Source organism: Lontra canadensis, unplaced genomic scaffold (assembly GCF_010015895.1).
Source record: "Lontra canadensis isolate GAN:19392208 unplaced genomic scaffold, GSC_riverotter_1.0 scaffold165, whole genome shotgun sequence".
NCBI lineage: Eukaryota > Metazoa > Chordata > Mammalia > Carnivora > Mustelidae > Lontra > Lontra canadensis.
The window spans coordinates 1372190-1390111 of record NW_022631159.1 but is presented as its reverse complement, the minus strand read 5'-3'; positions in this window follow the sequence as shown (position 1 = coordinate 1390111).

Sequence of the window (17922 nt, the reverse complement as noted above, 5' to 3'; positions counted from 1 at the left end):
TCCTCACTTGGGTTTCTCAGAGCATCCTCCCCACTCCTGTGAACATCTGAACATCCGGCTCCCCAGTGCTATGGAGGCTATTAAATTAGCTTAGACAGCAGGTGGGCAACTGAAGAAATTGGAAAACAAAGCTGATCTAAGTCACAGTGCACTGTGGACCCCTGTGAGGGGGATGTGAGATACAGACCCTATCATGAGAGCCCATTCAGCAAGAGACCAGCTACTCCTCCACCGCCCCAGAAATGCCAGCTTCAAACAGTCACTTATGAGCAGAAAAAGGAGTGCTGGGCTTCCTTAGCACCCCATTCATGATCACCTCGGCTTGGAGTCATCTAGCCTCTAAAGGGTGTCCGAGGCAGCATGTGTGTATGTGTGTGTGTGTATGTTGGGGGAGTGGGTATGGAGTGATGATCCTGCCTCATACTGGCACCAAAATCAAGGGGCTCCCATGCTGTAAGAATATAGCTGGGACTGAGTGACGATGGGAGAATTGAGGAAGTAATAAAGCCAACATTTGTTGAGTATCCCCCCCATGTGCCAGGCACTGTGCTTTACCTGCAGTGTTCATATGGACTGTTTCATTTAGTTTTCCTAACCACCCTATGATGGAGGCAATATTGTGTGTACGCATTTTTCAGAGGCAGAGACTGAGGCACAGAGAAGAGGCTACACAATCAGGGTTTGAACTTCTGCAGTCTTGCTTCTGAGCTTGCGCTCTTCTCTGCCACGTTGGCAGGCTGCAAAATGGAGAGGGGGTAGCCCCAGATATAGAAGTGCTTTAAATGGGCGACTGCTAATGGGCAGGGATAAACCATGCCCACACTCTTAGGAGAACACCAAAGCAGGACCTAGAAGAGAAATGTCACGGCCTTTGGGTCTTTAAATCATTCCACAGTCTGCAAAAATGATGTGACCCCTAAGTTCTCTGCTCACTGAAGATAGATTGCATCAGGTGGGTGGGGAGAGGAGATCATTTTCTCAGAGCCTTCAGAGTGCCTGGCCTGGAATACGATGAATCAGAATCAGCAGCTGCAGCAGCACAGGAAGCAGTGGTTGGGACCACAGAGAGCCTAGTCCTGTTATTGTACTTGTCATCATCAGCCCTTCCTGTGGGTGTCAAGTTCCTGGTAATAAATATTATAATAAAGCTACTATGCGTATAGTGTTTTATCAGACACTAGGCAGTATTCTAAATGCTTGGCCATATTAACCACTTAATCCTGACAATAACCCTATGAGGTAGGTATCATTTCTGCTTTACAGATGAGGACACTGAGGTATAGGGAGGTTAAATGACTTGCCCAAAGTTACCTAATTAGAGAGATGCAGAGCTGGGTTTTGATTCAAGTAGTCTAGCACTGGAGTCCAAGGCTTTAATACCTCAAGTCTCCTCAGGGACTTGCCATTTGAGAGATGTCAAGGATGCTGCTGAATGTGAAGTCCTTGTACCCAGTAAAGAGTTATGCATGTGAGCAGTGGAGAGGAAATATTTATTCTGCATTTAAGTCAAGGAGAATAATATTTCTGGAGAAGCGCATGACATGTGAACAGGGGAGTGGGGGTGAGCTGTGGCTGGAGCATTCTTTGGTGCCTGGGGGATCCACATGTGTGGGTAATATCTGCTTTCTGAAATAGTCTGGTTTCCTTCTTTCAAGATTCTACTTTGGTGGCTGTCAGGGGAAATAGCTCCCTTTGGGCCAAAGGGACAGCAGATGTTGTCAATTTGGAGGAGTGGCATGATTAAGCTGTGAATGCACCAGCTTGCTCCCTGACTTACAGCCTACAAGCTCTGTTCTCTGTCCTTTTTCCAAAAGCCCCACCTGATCTGTGCATGGGAGGTTCACAGTTCAACACTAAGGGTGAAGAGGGTCCAGCCTTGTATCACAGGGTGTCCTAGAAAAGTAAAAAGAGGTATGTTGAGCAAGAGGTCTCCTTGGGAGAGAAGCAGAGGGGCAGGTGAACCCACCCAGAGTTTAGGGCAACCTTACTTCAGGTGAAAATATATCATTAAGTCAATGTCCATGGAGAAGAATGGGAGCTAATTCTTACCCAGTGTCCTGTTTATGCCAGGAACTGTGTATATACTATCTCATCCAATCTTCTCAACTTTCTGTGTGAGGATGGTGGTATTACATTGTTCTCATTTAAATAAGGAAATAAGCCCAGAGAGGTTAAGAAATATACCTAATGATGCCCAGCTAGTTAAGGAAGAACTGGGATTTGAGATCAGCTGGGATTTGATCTTTAGAAGTCACGGGTGACTGTGGATCCTAATCTAATGCACCCCACAGCTCTGTGAATGTAAACCAGTACACCTCACTGATACCTATCTGAGGTGAGTCAGCAGATTTCTGTAGGTAGCCTGAGAGTTATTCAGTATGGTGTTATAACTGGTGGGTGGGATTTTACAGAACAGGATACAGCAGAGAGAAACCAAATGCTCACTTTGGAAAATGAACATGATGGGGAATGTTAGAAGCCCCTTGCAGGGATTTGGTTCAGGAGAGTGAAGCCTAGAGAGCTGTCTCCAAACCAGACTTTAGGACTTGAAACTGTCCTTGGTGGCACTTTAAAGATGCATTTGTCCTGAGAATAGGAATTGAGGGACATCCTGAACATATTTAGGTCAGAGTCTAAAGGGAAAATTCCTTTCTCGCTGAAAGGGAATTACACTCTGGAGATTGTATAATCTCCTTCCCTGAGTACTTTAAGTAAAAGGAAAATGTCTGTTATTAGGGAAGGATGGTGGATACTGAAGTTTGCCAAATCCCGCTGAGCTTCCCAGCCCCAGGCTGCAAGCTGGAAGAAAAACAGACTTCGGGGCTCCCTGTCAGAATTTCTGAGTCAGATAGATATGGAGGCAGGCCTGAGCATCTCAGTAATGAGCAACGACATAATTTCGACTCACAGGAAACTGATGTCCACTGCTGGCAGTTTTAAACGTGCACTGAAGCTCTAATTTCTAAGTGAGTGTGGAGTTCTTCAGAGCCACTTCTAGTCAACCACTTAGGCATAATGCTTAATTAGATTTTCTTAACCTGGATTTCATTGCTGGCTTCAGTGGCCCCAGAAATCCCATAAAATTAAAGGTAAAATTTCACACATTTTTGTGTTTTGGTGGTGAGAGGGTTTTTATATTGATCAGATTCACAGAGAGATTCATGATTATAACAGGTTGAGGACCTCAGCAGTATGTTTTGGCAACTTCTCTGAGCCCTTTTGAGATCTTTACAAGAAAAGGAGGCTCATTGATTTATAGATACATTTTCGGTTGTTTGTGTGAGTTTATATATAGTGTGTATGTAGCTACTGGTGTGTTTGGTGCAGCAAAAAAAAATGATACTACTCAAGGCATTCATAACACTTAGCTCAAATTACTTAATAAAAAATTATATGCAATAAAAAATCCCAAACAATCCATTTAGAAAATGAGCAAAAGACATGAATAGACATTTCACTGAAGAAGATATACAGATGGCAATAAACATATGAAGAGATGCTCAAGATCATTAGCCATTAGGGAAATGCAAATTAAAACCACAGTGAGATATCACTACACACCTATCATAAAGGCTAAAATAAAATGTAGTGACTGGGGGGATGCATGGAAACTGGATCACTAATACATTGCTGATGGGAATGTAAAATGATACAGTCATTCTGGAAAACCACTTGGCAGTTTTTAATGCAACTAAATGTGTAACTACCATACAACCTAGCATTTGCACTTTTGTGGATTTATCCCAGAGAAATCATAACTTATGTTCCCACAAAAATCTGTACATGAATGTTAGTTGCAGTTTTATTCATAATAGCCAATAACTAGAAATTACCCAGATGTCCTTCAATAGCTGAATGGTTAAAGACACTGTGGTACAACCCTTTAATAGAATATTACTCAGCAGAAAAAGAGTAAACTATTGATACATGCAATAAGTTGGGTAAATCTCCAGGGAATTTTGCAGACTGAAAAAGCCAATCTTAAAGGTTACATATTATATGCATCTGTATATATAATATTCTTGAAATTATATAAATGGATAACCAATTAGTGGTTGTCAGGGGTTAAGGAAAGGGTGGGTATAGGAGGGAGTTAGGTTTGGCCATAAAAGGGCCCCATGAGGCATCCTTATGCTGATGGAAATGTTTTGTACTTTGAATGTATCAAAGTCAATATCCTGGTTATGCTGTTGTGTTATGATTTTTTAAGATGTTACCATTGATGAGAAACTGGGTAAAGTGTAGACAGAGTATCTCTGCATTATTTCTTATAACTGCATGTGAATCAACAGTTATCTCAACATAAACAATTGTAAAAGTCGTACTCACCCAAGAAGGATAGAAGTTTATCGCCCCTGGGAGTATTCCAAAGGATGAGCTCAATGGTATCAAAGCCATCCTGAAAGAAGAGAAGTACTTGGCATGGGGGTGGCAAGACTAGGACAATGTGCAGCCTCCCAGGGACTCTTGAGAATTGCCATTCATCGCCTGGGTCAGCTCTATGCTGACTGAACAGTCAGCCTCATCACCTTAGCATGGCTCTGTGTAAGAGGAAAGAATGTGGTTCTGGAGGCTCTCATTCATGGTTTCACCTGTCTTTCAGCAGCTTGGGAATCTGGGACACTATTCCAGGATGGGCTTGATCAGCTCTGAATGAACCAGTTTGAGTCACATGATCAGAAGAAACTGATAGGACATAGTGTGAGTGTTGTATATATGCATGTTGTATGTGCATAAAAATTTCTAATGGGCCAGCAAGGTGTTGGCTAGTTGCGTTCATGTGCATGATTCTATTGAATCCTCATGACAATCCTGTGGTTCAGGCTTTATTTTCCTCTTTTTGCACATGAGGAAATGGAGGCATAGTAAGGCAAAGTGACTTGCCTTAGGTTTCATAACAAGAGAGTAGCAGTTAGTATTGAAACCAGGTCTTCCTGAACTTGAAATCTATGGTGCCTCCAGCTTATCTTCATGAGGTCTTCATGAGGAAGTGACAGGAAAGGAAACCGAAGGACTTTTTCCTTTCCAAACCCAAGTTTTTTTTTTTAAATTTTTCATTGTGTTATGTTAATCACCATAAAATACATCATTAGTTTTTGATGTAGCGTTCCAAGATTCATTGTTTGTGTACAACACACAGTGCTCCATGCAATCCGTGCCCTCCTTAATACCCACCACCAGGCTCACCCTTCCCCCACCGTCCTCCCCTCTAAAACCCTGTTTGTTTCTCAGAGTCCACAGTCTTTCATCCTTCATCTTCCGCTCCCCTCCGAGTTCCCCCAATTCACTTTTCCTTTCCTTCTGCTAATGTCCTCCATGTTATTCCTTATGAACCCAAGTTTTAAGCTGGTAATTTGAATGACAGTGGAATTAAAGAAAAGCTGTGTCAGTGAATCTTCCTGAACAAAAATAAAAAGGAATGATTTTTTCAGAATCTTTCTGAAGCCTAAGTCATACTGATTCCTCTGGCTTTATCAGGACCTTCCTCTGGTTCCCCCCATGCTGACATCTGTCTGGCATTTGGTTCCAAGTCCGAAGGACAGAGTGTATGGCTTATGCTGTGAGTACATGCTGCTGGCCTGTCACCTTTGTGCTCTGCCTGCTCCCTCTACTGTGCTGGCCTCTGGGGCCTACAGCAGGAGACCACAGGCATCTCAGCGCTGCTCACCAGTGTGGGGCAGATGGGACCGGGGTGGTACCTTTGCATCAGCGGCCTTCAGAGCCCCTCTATCCCACCTTTTCTCTCTTCCCAGTGGAAAGTGAACTTGGTAAAACCAATAAGCCAGACTAAGATGTAACAACACAGCAAGTATTTAAAAGCAAAATGGCAATAATACTGTGACTATACAACACAAGCATGAAAAAAAGTCACACCTTATAGTAATGTCATTAAAATAATGAATGGCATAAGAACATTGGCAACTGAAAAAGGCATATATTTACAATTTCATTTATCAAGTATTATCACTAGTCATTGTGCTGAGCATTTTGCATGTTTTATGTCTTACTTCACCCAAAACCCATGAGGTGGGAATTATTATTATTATCATCCCCACTTTACACACAGGAAATGAAGACACAGAGAGAAGATAAGTCCCTTGATAAGGTCACACAGTTAGTATAGGAGAGATAAGATTTCAAATCCAGGTTCATTGACTCCTCCTCTTAATCACACTCTGCTACAACTAAAAACATTATTGATGATGCCTGATACTGTTGAAGGCAGTTAGGTTCTAACAGTATCTCTGTGGGTCGCAAAGAGGAAGTCATGTCCAGCTATCTGAAAAGTCAGAGACCTGTCTTTGGCAGCATTCCACAACATGTCAGATCAAATCTGACAGGCCCAAGATGGCAGGTGCCATGACAGGAAACCCCTGCAAAAAAGGAAGAAAAGGCACAAAACCCTACTCCCAAGACTCCCTGTTCCAAGTGATGAAATTCCATCTCCTAGTTAAAAACTGTCAATGAAACATAGAAATGCAAACCCCAGGGTGAGAAAGCTCTCTCTTAAGTTTACCAGCTCTTACATCTAGAGAATGTAGTTCTATTTTCATAATCTTTCCTGCTTGTGTTGCTTATAAGCTGTGTGTGTGTGTTGTGACTATCCTTGAATTCTTTCTCATGGTGAGACCAAGAGCCTTCAACGATATATTTGCAGTTGGCTGGGTTGAGGCCTCAGGGCCTGGGGTCTCCCTAGTTCCCTTGGCAACAATACCACAGCATGCTCATCACTGATTGAGCAGTAGTCTTTGTGACATTTCCATGTGTTGCGTGGCAGCCACACTTCTCAGAGTGCTGACTTAGTGTGTTTTATAAACTGTGGTGATCTGCTAATTTAAATTTGTGAATACCAAACTTTAGTCACCCTCAGTAACTCATTCTGTGGATTTTTAAAATTTATTTATTATTTTTTTAAGGCTTATTTATTTGACAGAGAGAGCACAAACTGGAGGAGTGGCAGAGATAGATGTAGAGGGAGAAACAGACTCCCCATGAAGAACGGAGCCCACCATGGGGCTCGATCCCAGGACCCTAAGATCATGACCTGAACTGAAAGCAGATGCTTAACGACTGAGCCACCCAGGTGCCCCTCAGTGGATTATTGTTAGGAAGCCCTCTGATGCAGGTAAATATTGGAAGTTTCTTGAATTGAGCAGCATTCTGATATCTAAACAAATGACTTGCATTTTTATGTGTTTGCAGCCACTAGGGAAGCCCTAGGAGCCCCAGATTGTACTTTGAGAAAGTTGATGTATAAGACTGAGTTAGATTTCTAGAAAGACCATTTCCCCAGTGCACTTCCTGAGGAAATCCTAGGGACTGAGTAGAAGTAATGCTCTAGAAATTTTACCCCCAGTCAAAAGACTGGGAATTTTTTCAGCTTATTAAAAAAAGGCAGAGCAATTGTGTTAGCTGATTGCAGTGGTCAAAGGGTCCAGCCATTCCCTCCAGAGATCCCAGTTGAGGACTAATTCTCGTAGAATAGTTTGAGTAACAGTTTGAAGCTCAGAAGATCCCAAATTTGCATGCCTGGACAGGGAATGGGGGCAATGCCTCACCAATAACTTAATTATATTTTCCCTGATGCCTGGAGAGACCTCATGGCATATAATACTTAAATATAGATTATTTCAGGATCTTGTTAGGAGGGGGTTTCAGTAATTAAAGAAAATAGAAATTTCTTTCAGTTTCAATATTTCCCATTTGTAATCATCCTCTTGAAGTCCCTTTGTAATTATTCTTTTTTAAAAAAAGATCTGTATCAGCATATTCAATCTAAATTGTTTAATTAGATGGTTTGCTCAAATTAAAGATGAGTAAGTTTCCTATGTAACCCTCAAAAAAGATGATTTTGTGCTTTGATACATTGATGGAAAAAATGCAAAAAAGCAAGGGAAAAAGGCAGGATTGTGCAGACATTGCCAAATAATGATGCAAATTACCTTTGCATGCTTTAAGCCCTGTTAGCTTTATGTCACAGACGAACATCAAACTGGGCACTCTGCATTTTGCCAGCTGCCCCTAGCTAGGCTATTCATTGATTTGTTGAGTTCCTACAGTGTGCTAGACACTTACTAGGAGCTGAGCTTCATGGAACTAAAGTAGCAAGTGTCAACAACTTTTGCAAACTTACAATTTTGTGGAGAGGCAGATTTTCATCAAAAAATCACTATGGTTTTACTTCCAAGCTGAAATTAGCATTAAAAGAAGCAAAGAAATATGGTTTCATGAGAGAGTGAAGAGTGTTGGGAGATCATTCTTCATGGGTTCTTCATGTTTCTGCATGTCTTCTGATAGCTTTTGTGCTGGATGATCTTTTCAAGAATATTTGTATAGCAAACAGCCTCAGAAAATACAGTATCTCCTTCTGGGGCAGAAGGTAGCATTGCTTCTTGATCAGTATAAGAAAAATGTCTCCCTCTGGGCAAAGGTTAGACAGGTTTGCTATTAGCCCCATTATAAGATTGGGGGTTTTCTAAGATTAGGGCTCCTGAGCTATGATGCAAACCCACTGCAGGCACAAGAGCCATCTGGGCTATTCTAAATCTCGAGACTTTCTGTGCCTTGGAGGTTAAGCGGAGTCAATGCAAACATGGAGCTCATGCTGTTTACATTGAATAATAAAATCCTTTGTCTCTGACCTACAAATCTTGTGTCTTCTATCAGCATCCATGAAAATGTGGCAGCCTAACTGGTTAGTTTGCAAGTAGGGTCAATTCTCAGATCTTCTACAATTGCTGGCACAAATGGGAGGACTTTCCCTTTCCCTCTTCCTGCTCCTCTTCCTTATTCTCTCCCCCTTTCTCTTCTTCCTCCTTCCCCTTTTTTTTCTCCTTCTCCTTTTTAACATATATGTCTCCAACAGATTTTTTTTTTTTAATGAATGAATTTAAGGGAGAGGAAAACATGGGGTCAAGGGAGAAGACAGAAGAGAAAAAAAACACAAATATAAGTTGTTTTGATAATTGTTTTATAATCACAACAAACAAGTAGAAAGAATTATACAAAATAATACAATAAAGGTTTAAAGATGGAGATATTCCCTTAGTAAGGCTGAATGTATTAGTATCTGGGATTTTCACCATAGGCTGCAGTCCTTGTTTTTGGATGGATCAGTGTGTGTGTGGCACTCAATTTGTTGTTGCTGTGGCTTTTTCTTAGAACAAGTGAAAGGCCCTCAGAGCCCTGTCAATGGGACAGTTACAAACTCTAGTGATGACATCTCTTCTTTTTCCTTCTGAGAGGACTGCTCAGACTTCCCATTTTTTCTGGTGTGGATGGAGAAGGTCTGCCATGGTTTCTGAAGCTTACCCACAGAACTTTATGGCCAGAACACTGGTTCATGGTTTCTTACCTTTTGGTGACACAGTTTATGAGTTCCTTTCTCACAAGGCAGAACAGATATTTGATGTTTGCTGGGAAGCACCTGTGTGTGGTGGTAAGACTTCTCTAGAGGAAACTCAGGGCATGGTGAGAGGGAAAAACTAAACCAAAGCTGATCCATAGTGTTCTGCAGCAGAAAGCTACCTGTAGGACTTTTCTGTAAGTCCTTCTGATGTAGAAGCATTGAACAATCAGGGACTGGTTTCAGGTCACTGATAGGACATAAGACTTTGGGTCGATCTCTTAAAACTCTCTGAGACTCAGTTTCTGAATCTATGAAGTGGTCATCTCAACAGGGTCAGATGCAGTTAGCCTAAATGTTTGATAATAGACACCCAATGATAGGCAGTCCCAAGTTGTCATGGCAATGGGTCTGTCTTCAGGGACTTGGGCCCCTTACTTTTTTGCCCTATCTTGTTAGCATGTGTTTGCCAGTCCCAATGTCATCTCATAGTCTAAGAAAGTTTTTTAAACTCCAGTCCTCTTCTCTGACTTTCAGAAGGTAGAACAGAGGGAAGAGCAAAAAGACCATACCCATCATGGAGCCAGCTCCAAGGGAGGTTGAGAAATGTAATCTTTTAGTTAGACCACACATATTCTATTACTGAGTAAGGGCAGCATGGCAGGAGGAGAGGGATATTGGGTCAACTCCCAGCAGTTTTTGCCACAGGCAACAATCCAGACCTCAATGGGTGTAGGGGGTATTGATCAGGTGTTGGAGGGACAGGGGCGGGGCTTGTCCAAAAGAAGGTAGGTATTTTTCCTATAGCAACTTGGGATTTTTTTTTTTTAATTCTGTCAGTTAGTGAGCATAAACATATTTTGCCCCATGGAAGGGAAGTTTTTGAGGCTCTGTTTGGTCCAGTGTGGGAGATAGGAGGTTTATACCAAAGACAAACAACCCAGCTGGCAGCTGGGCACACATGATAAATTATTGCCGGGCTGTGGGTAACAGCAAAGGAGCTCCAAGCAGTAATTCTCATCTCTTCTCCTCTTTTATGAACACAAGGCCAGACAAAGCCCTTCACAATGACAGTTGTTTTAGCACCAAGGTTCAGGGTGGCTGACTTCTGGAGAATATCAGAAGAGAATGTTATTTACCATTTCTCTTATTTGGAAGATGCAACTGGAACAAGATACTGACATTCTGATGGGAAATATCATATATAATGGCTCAAGATCTTTCCAATTCTCTTCTCTTTTATCTTTCATACCCAATCAATAATTGTTTTTTTCTTTTTCTTTCAAAAATTTCTTTCATCCTTTCCTCTCTGGTCGCATTGCTAATGGGTTTGGATCACCCCCTCCAGCCCCGACTAACATTCTACAGGTATCCACTCATCTTAACTAACCTACCCACTGGGCAGAGCAGATAGATTTTCACTGACTATAGTTTTTGCTCTGTTCCACACCTGGTTAGAACCCTTCAACTACTTCTTTTTTTTCATGAAGTTATCCATTTACTCATAGGCATAACAATGAAAATGGTCGGACGATGAAGGTACAGATTACTCAGACAGAGGAGTGCTAGATTCCTCTGTAAGATGGCAAACTTCAGCTTTATTTTTTATATTGCTGAAAAAAATTGTTAATTTTAACATTTGTGCCCCCCTGGTAGAATAAAGGCCTATTGTGTCTTTTATGTGGATTATTTCATATAATTGTATAGCCCTATCATCTTTCTTATTTTATTTTATTTTATTTTTATTTTTTAGAAATATTTTATTTATTGGAGACAGAGAGAAAGAACATGAGCAAGGGAGGAAGAGCATATAGAGAGGGAGTGTGAGAAGCAGACTCCCCACTGAGCAGGGAGCTTGACATGGGGCTCAATTCCAGGGCCCTAGGATTGTGACCTGAGCCGAAGGCTGACGCTTAACTGACCCAGCCACCCAGGCATCCCTGCCCCCCCAAATTTTCTATTCACTAGGCATTGTGGTATCTTTCAAGGCCCGATTCTACTCTAAATGCTACTAGGAATTAATCCTCCCACCCCTGCTGCATTCACAGATGGATTCTGAATGCCTAGAGGAGTGTGATGCAATTAGTAAAAATTCTTTTGAGTGTAAGTGATAGAAACCCAACTCAACTTACTTAAGCCAAAAGAGGTTGTATAGACTCTCATAGCCAAATTGTGGGAAGGTCAGAAGCTTGGACTTTTGGAGTTACTCCAAGTAAGGAAGTTGAAAGCTCTAGGGCTCTCTGTTTTCCTGTCTTTATTTCTGGCTTTGTCTCTCTGCTGAGCTTGTTTTTCTTCACTTCTAGAGCACACTAATGGGACACTGGGTAGAGTTGGAATATGACCTGTATAAGCTTTGGACTTACACCCTTTGGCTTTGTAATCACAGAAGGAAAAGATCTCAAGGAAGGATTTTGATTGGTCTATTCTGATGATCCCAAGACCATCTTTGTGACCAGTTACTCTAAGAAAGGTGCATGGTATGTGGGTTAAAAAGAAATAGTAACCACTACAAAGATTATCCTAAAAATAATTGACCTAGTCTTGTTTTGGGAAGGATAAGAAAGAACTTTGTATTGGTTATTCTTGCTCCTTCTGTGTTAATTATCACCTACAGCTCAGTGCGCAATTCCTGAGGGAAGCAATCACACCTGTATTCTCCTGTTAGACAGATCTGGCTTTAATTAACGTGAGGAAAAGCTAGAATAAGACTCATTAGACCCGCCCACTCCCAGGAAAGAGACAGATTGAAAAGGGCTACTGGGGTCTTTTTTATTTGAGGACCCCAGAGCTCTTGGGAGGCAAAGTCACATGAGTTAGCCCCGTGATGGGTATTAAATAGGACACATATTGCAATGAGCACTGGGTGTTATATGCAAGCAATGAATCATGGAACACTACACCAAAAACTAATGAAGTACTGTATAGTGACTAACATAATAAAAAAAATAAACACTGTCAACAGCAACATGTACCCTAGGCATCTGGAAGTTGCTGCAGATCCATTGCAGGTTAAATTGGGAATCAGCAAGCATGTATTCCAGCCTTCCTTGGTCAGACAGAGAGAGTCTGAGCTGTGCATGTGGCCTCAGTGCACCCAGACTCATGTACCAGCATTTCTGCCCAAAGGCCTCCTGAGAGCAGACTGTCCACTTAGCACCTCTTGTTGGCATTTCTTCTAGTTAGAGTCACCTAAAAGCCAATCTGTTTTAGGATAGTCCATGGAACTGGCCACCAGGGCTGATGAAGGTAAGTAAGGAAGGCAATTTGGGGGGAACCTCTCAGTGAAAGTTTTGTGATTGAGGCCATGAAGTATGGTAGCCAAGTGTGGTCCGACTACTGAGTTCAAATCTCTTTTCTACAGCTTGTTACCTTTGAAAGCTCTCATAATTTATCTTTGTGGGTCACAGTTTCCTGAGCCATAAGCATAAGCTGGGGACAATCAAGCATACTGTTAAACTTTAATAATCTTTACAGGTACTGAACAATTAGAACAATCACAGTAGACATTGGCCATGGCTCTGGAGCAAGGATCTGGGGCCCTCTGTTCTGCTAATCCTTTAGTTGCTGAACATGGGGAATCAAGAGGGTCCTAAGTAATGAGCCCACAGGATCAGAGCAGGCACAGACACATTGTTGGTCTCAAGATTAAAGTTTTTACCACCAGTAAATATTTCAATATTTTAAGCAACCTGTATTGTTCTGTTCGTGGCATTGGCTAAATATTAACCCTGGAGATAGGAATTGTACACAGGGTTCTTCTCAGGGCCACCAGTTACTACTGTGTAAGCTGCCATGCATTGCTCAACATCAGGGACATGATTCGGCTTGGAGCCACTGTAGATGTGTGGAGTTCTAATGACAATTTTCTGGTTGACAGCAGAAAAATATCTCAAGGAAGGAATGCTGTTTTCTAACTTGCAATATGTTGCCATATGGGTTAGTGGTGGGACTGGTTGCTGTGAAGATTAAATGAGGTAACCCATCCTATGTACTTAGAATAATGCAGGTATGAAGAGAAAACTCAGTAAGTTAGTTATTACTGTTTATCAATGAAGTGATACTGACACAGCATGCAAAGAAATGGTTATGCAAAGAAATACTTATTATATAATGAAGTTATCATTAACTTCAAACTTGTGTTACACTATCTGAACTGCAAAATGATTTCATATTAAAAAAATAAATTTGTGATGTGATGAGCACTGGGTGTTATATGCAACTGATAAATTATTGAATGCTACATCTGAAACTAATGATGTACTATATGTTGGCTAGTTGAATTTAAATAAAAAATGAAAAAAATGCTCAAGATTAAAAAAAAAAAATTATGCCTTAATCTTTTTTCTCCCAGCAGTGAAAATTTCAAACATTCAGAAAAATTGAAAGAATTATACAATGGACCACAATCTCGATTTAAAAATGTACTTTTTGTATTTGTTTTTTCACATATCTATTTACCTACCCCCCATCTATCAATTCATTTCAAAATGCATTTCAAAGTAGAATAAATGTATCAGTATACTTCATTCTTAAACTTTAGCAGGACTATCATTAACTAGAGTTCACTGTTTATAGTTCTTTTTAAAAAATTTTATTAACATATAATGTATTATTTGCTGTAGGGGTACAGGTCTGTGAATCATCAGTCTTATGCAATTCACAGCACTCACCATAGCACATACCCACCCCAATGTCCATAACTGAGCCACCCCATCCCTCCCCCACCACCCTCCAGCAACCCTCAATTTGTTTCCTGAGATTAAGAGTCTCTTATGGTTTGTGTCCCTCCCTGGTCCTATCTTGTTTCATTTCCCCCCGCCTTTTCCCCCATCATCCCTACAACCTGCCTCTCAAATTCCTCATATCAGAGAGATCATATGATAATTGTCTTTCTCTGACTGGCTTATTTTGTTTAGCATAATAACCTCTAGTTCCATCTATGTCATTGCAAATGGCAAGATTTCAGGGTCTTTTGATGGCTGCATAGTATTCCGTAGTTTATATACCACATCTTCTTTATACATTCATCTGTTGATGGACATCTAGGTTCTTTCCATAATTTGACTATTGTGGACATTGCTGCTATAAACATTCAGGTGCATGTGCCCCTTCAGATCACTACATTTGTATCTTTAAGGTAAATAGCCGATAGTGCAATTGCTAGGTTGTAGGGTAGCTCTATTTTCAACTTTTTGAGGAACCTCCATACTGTTTTCCAGAATGGTTACACCAGCTTGCATTCCCACCAACAGTGTAGGAGGGTTCCCCTTTCTCTGCATCCTTGCCAACATCTGTGGTTTCCTGACTTGTTAATTTTAGCCATTCTGACTGGTGTGGTTCTTTTTTTTTTTCCTTTTTTTTTTTAAGTGAAATTTACATGCAATGAAGTATACAAAGTTTAAGTATATTATTTGGTAAGTTTTGACAAATTGAGGGAGACAGTCATTGAGAGAACAGGACCTCTGACTGACCTGCCAGCTGGACCTGGGAAATTAGAGGGTCCTTACCCTCTTCCCTTGTCTTTGGAATGTATGTTCCACTCACTTTTTTCCACAGTGAGAGCCATGAGAGAGTAAGGTATTGCTGAGGCCACCCATACAGTAACTATGACTGAACCCAGTTAAGGCATAGACATAAATTTTTAAGATCTTAGCAAGTGGGTGAAGAGAGCTACTTCTCTTGTGGCAGCCCAAGACAAGACTCTTACTCTTAAGTACACTTCCTTGCTTGTTACACCTGCCACCTACCAATCTGGACTGGTTTACCTCTTTCATTGGTCTCTCCCTGCCCTCCATGTCCGCGGACCAATTTGTGAACCAACATAAATGCATACAGTGTGATAACCCAAAACCCTCCTCAAGAATATAACATTGTCATTACCCAGAAAATTTCTCATGCGCATCCTTCATCGATGACCATTGCCACAACCCTCAGAAGCAACCACTGTTCTGATTTTGTTTTTTCTATAGGTTAATTTTTCCTGCTTTAAAACTTAATGTAAATATGTTGATGTAGTTTTTATTCTCTTGTACAGGACTTGTTTCACTCAGCATGTTTTTGAGATTCATCCACACTGTTGAGTGTATTCGTAGGTCTGTTCCTTTTCATTTATGAGTAGTCTTACAGTATATGACTATAACACTGTGTCTAGCTCTTCTCCTGCTGATGGACACCTGAAATGTGTCCAGTCTGGAACTACTGCAAATAAAACTCTTGTGAACATTCCAGTGCAGATCGTTTTGTGGCTATATGCTTTCATTTGGGTAGATGAATACGTAGGAGTAAAATTACTGGGTGATAGGGTAGGTGTATGTTTTGTTTTATTAAAAATGTAGACCTTTCCCCAAGTGATTTGACGCTTTTATGCTTTCACCAACATGTGTGAGTGTTGTGTGTGCAAATCCTCTGCATCTTTGCCACCTCTGAGTGTTATCAATCTTTTTCATTTTAGTTATTCTCTTGGTTGTGAATTAGAATTGTGGTTTTAATTTACCTTTTTCTAACTGGTAGTTACTTGAGCACTTTTTCATGTGCTATTGGCCATTCATATATCTTCTTTTGGGAAGTGTCTGTTCAAATCATTTATCCATTTAAAAAAACTTTTTATTTTGAACTAATTTTAGACCTACAGGAAAGTTGCAAAAATAGTACAGAGTTCCTCTCTATGTTTCATCTAGCTTCTCCTACTGGTTAACATCACATGAAATCACTGTGTAATTATCACAACCAGGAAATGAATGGCACAGTACAGCTAATTAAACTATAGACTTGATTCAAATAGATCAGTTTCTCTATTATTGTCCTTTTTCTGTTCCAGATTCTATCTAGGGTCCCATACTAAATTTAATCTTTATTTCTTATGCTTCCTCCACTTTGAAAAATTGCATTGTCTTTTTATTATTAAGGTCAAGGTGTACTTCATATATTGTAGATGTAAGTCCTTTGTTAGACATATGCTCTGAAATGACTTTTTCCCAGTCTGTGGCTTACCTATTCATTTTTGTAACATTGACTTTGATGAGCAGACATTTTTAATTTGGATGAAGTCTAATTTATCATTTTTCCTTTATGGCTATTGCTTTCTTTCCTGTTTAAGAAATCTTTGCCTAGCCATGATTTGTGAAGATATTCTCCTTTTTTCTTATAGAAAATTTATAGTTTTAGCATTTGTGTTTGGATTTATCATCTCTTTTAAATGAACTTTATGGATGGTGTGTAGAAGTGGTTGAGTCTAATATATTTTTCTCCCATATGGATATCCAATTTTTCCAGGGCCATTTTTTTTTAATTAAATTAAATTTTTTATTTATTTATTTTTTAATAAACATATAATGTATTTTTATCCCCAGGGGTACAGGTCTGTGAATCACCAGATTTACACATTTCACAGCACTCATCATAGCACATACCCTCCCCAATGTCCATATACCCACCACCCTTTCCCGTCCCCCCTCCCCCCAGCAACCCTCAGTCTGTTTTTTGAGATTGAGTCTTTTATGGTTTCTCTCCCTCCCGATCCCATCTTCTTTCATTTTTTCTTTTCCTACCCCCCAACCCCCCCACATTGCATCTCCACTTCCTCATATCAGGGAGATCACATGATAGTTGTCTTTCTCTGATTGACTTATTTCGCTAAGCATAATACCCTCTAGTTCCATCCACGTCGTCGCAAATGGCAAGATTTCATTTCTTTTGATGGCTGCATAGTATTCCCTTGTATATATATACCACATCTTCTTTATCCATTCATCTGTTGATGGGCATCTAGGTTCTTTCCATAGTTTGGCTATTGTGGACATGGCTGCTATAAACATTGCGGTGCATGTGCCCCTTCAGAGCACCACGTTTGTATCTTTAGGATATATAACCAGTAGTACAATTGCTGGGTCATAGGGTAGCTCTATTTTCAATTTTTTTGAGGAACCTCCACACTGTTTTCCAGAGTGGTTGCACCAGCTTGCATTCCCACCAACAGTGTAGGAGGGTTCCCCTTTCTCTGCATCCTCGCCAGCATCTGTCATTTCTTGACTTGTTAATTTTTAGCCATTCTGACTGGTGTGAGGTGGTATCTCATTGTAGTTTTGATTTGTATTTCCCTGATGCCGAGTGATGTGGAGCATTTTTTCATGTGTCTGTTGGCCATCTGGATGTCTTCTTTGCAGAAATGTCTGTTCATGTCCTCTGCCAGGGCCGTTTGTTAAAAAAAACTTTCTTTCCCCATTGATTGTTTGGTTCTTTGGTTGAAAATCAAATGATTTTATAAGTGTCTGGCATTGATCTATTTTTTATTTGTATGCCAGTACTATACTGTCTTGATTATGATAGCTTTGGAATAAATCTTGAGTTTGGTCAGTGTAAATACTATCAAAGTTGTTCCTCTTTGCATGATTGTCTTGGCTAGTTTAGGTACTTTGTATTTCCATATACAATTTAGAACCAGTGTGTTAATTTCTACAGAAAAGATTGGAATTTTCACTGGGATTTTGGAAGAAATGGCACCATAACGATGTAGACTTCTGATCAATGAACATGATATATTTTTAACATGTTTTTCTAAATATTATAAAACTTTCCAC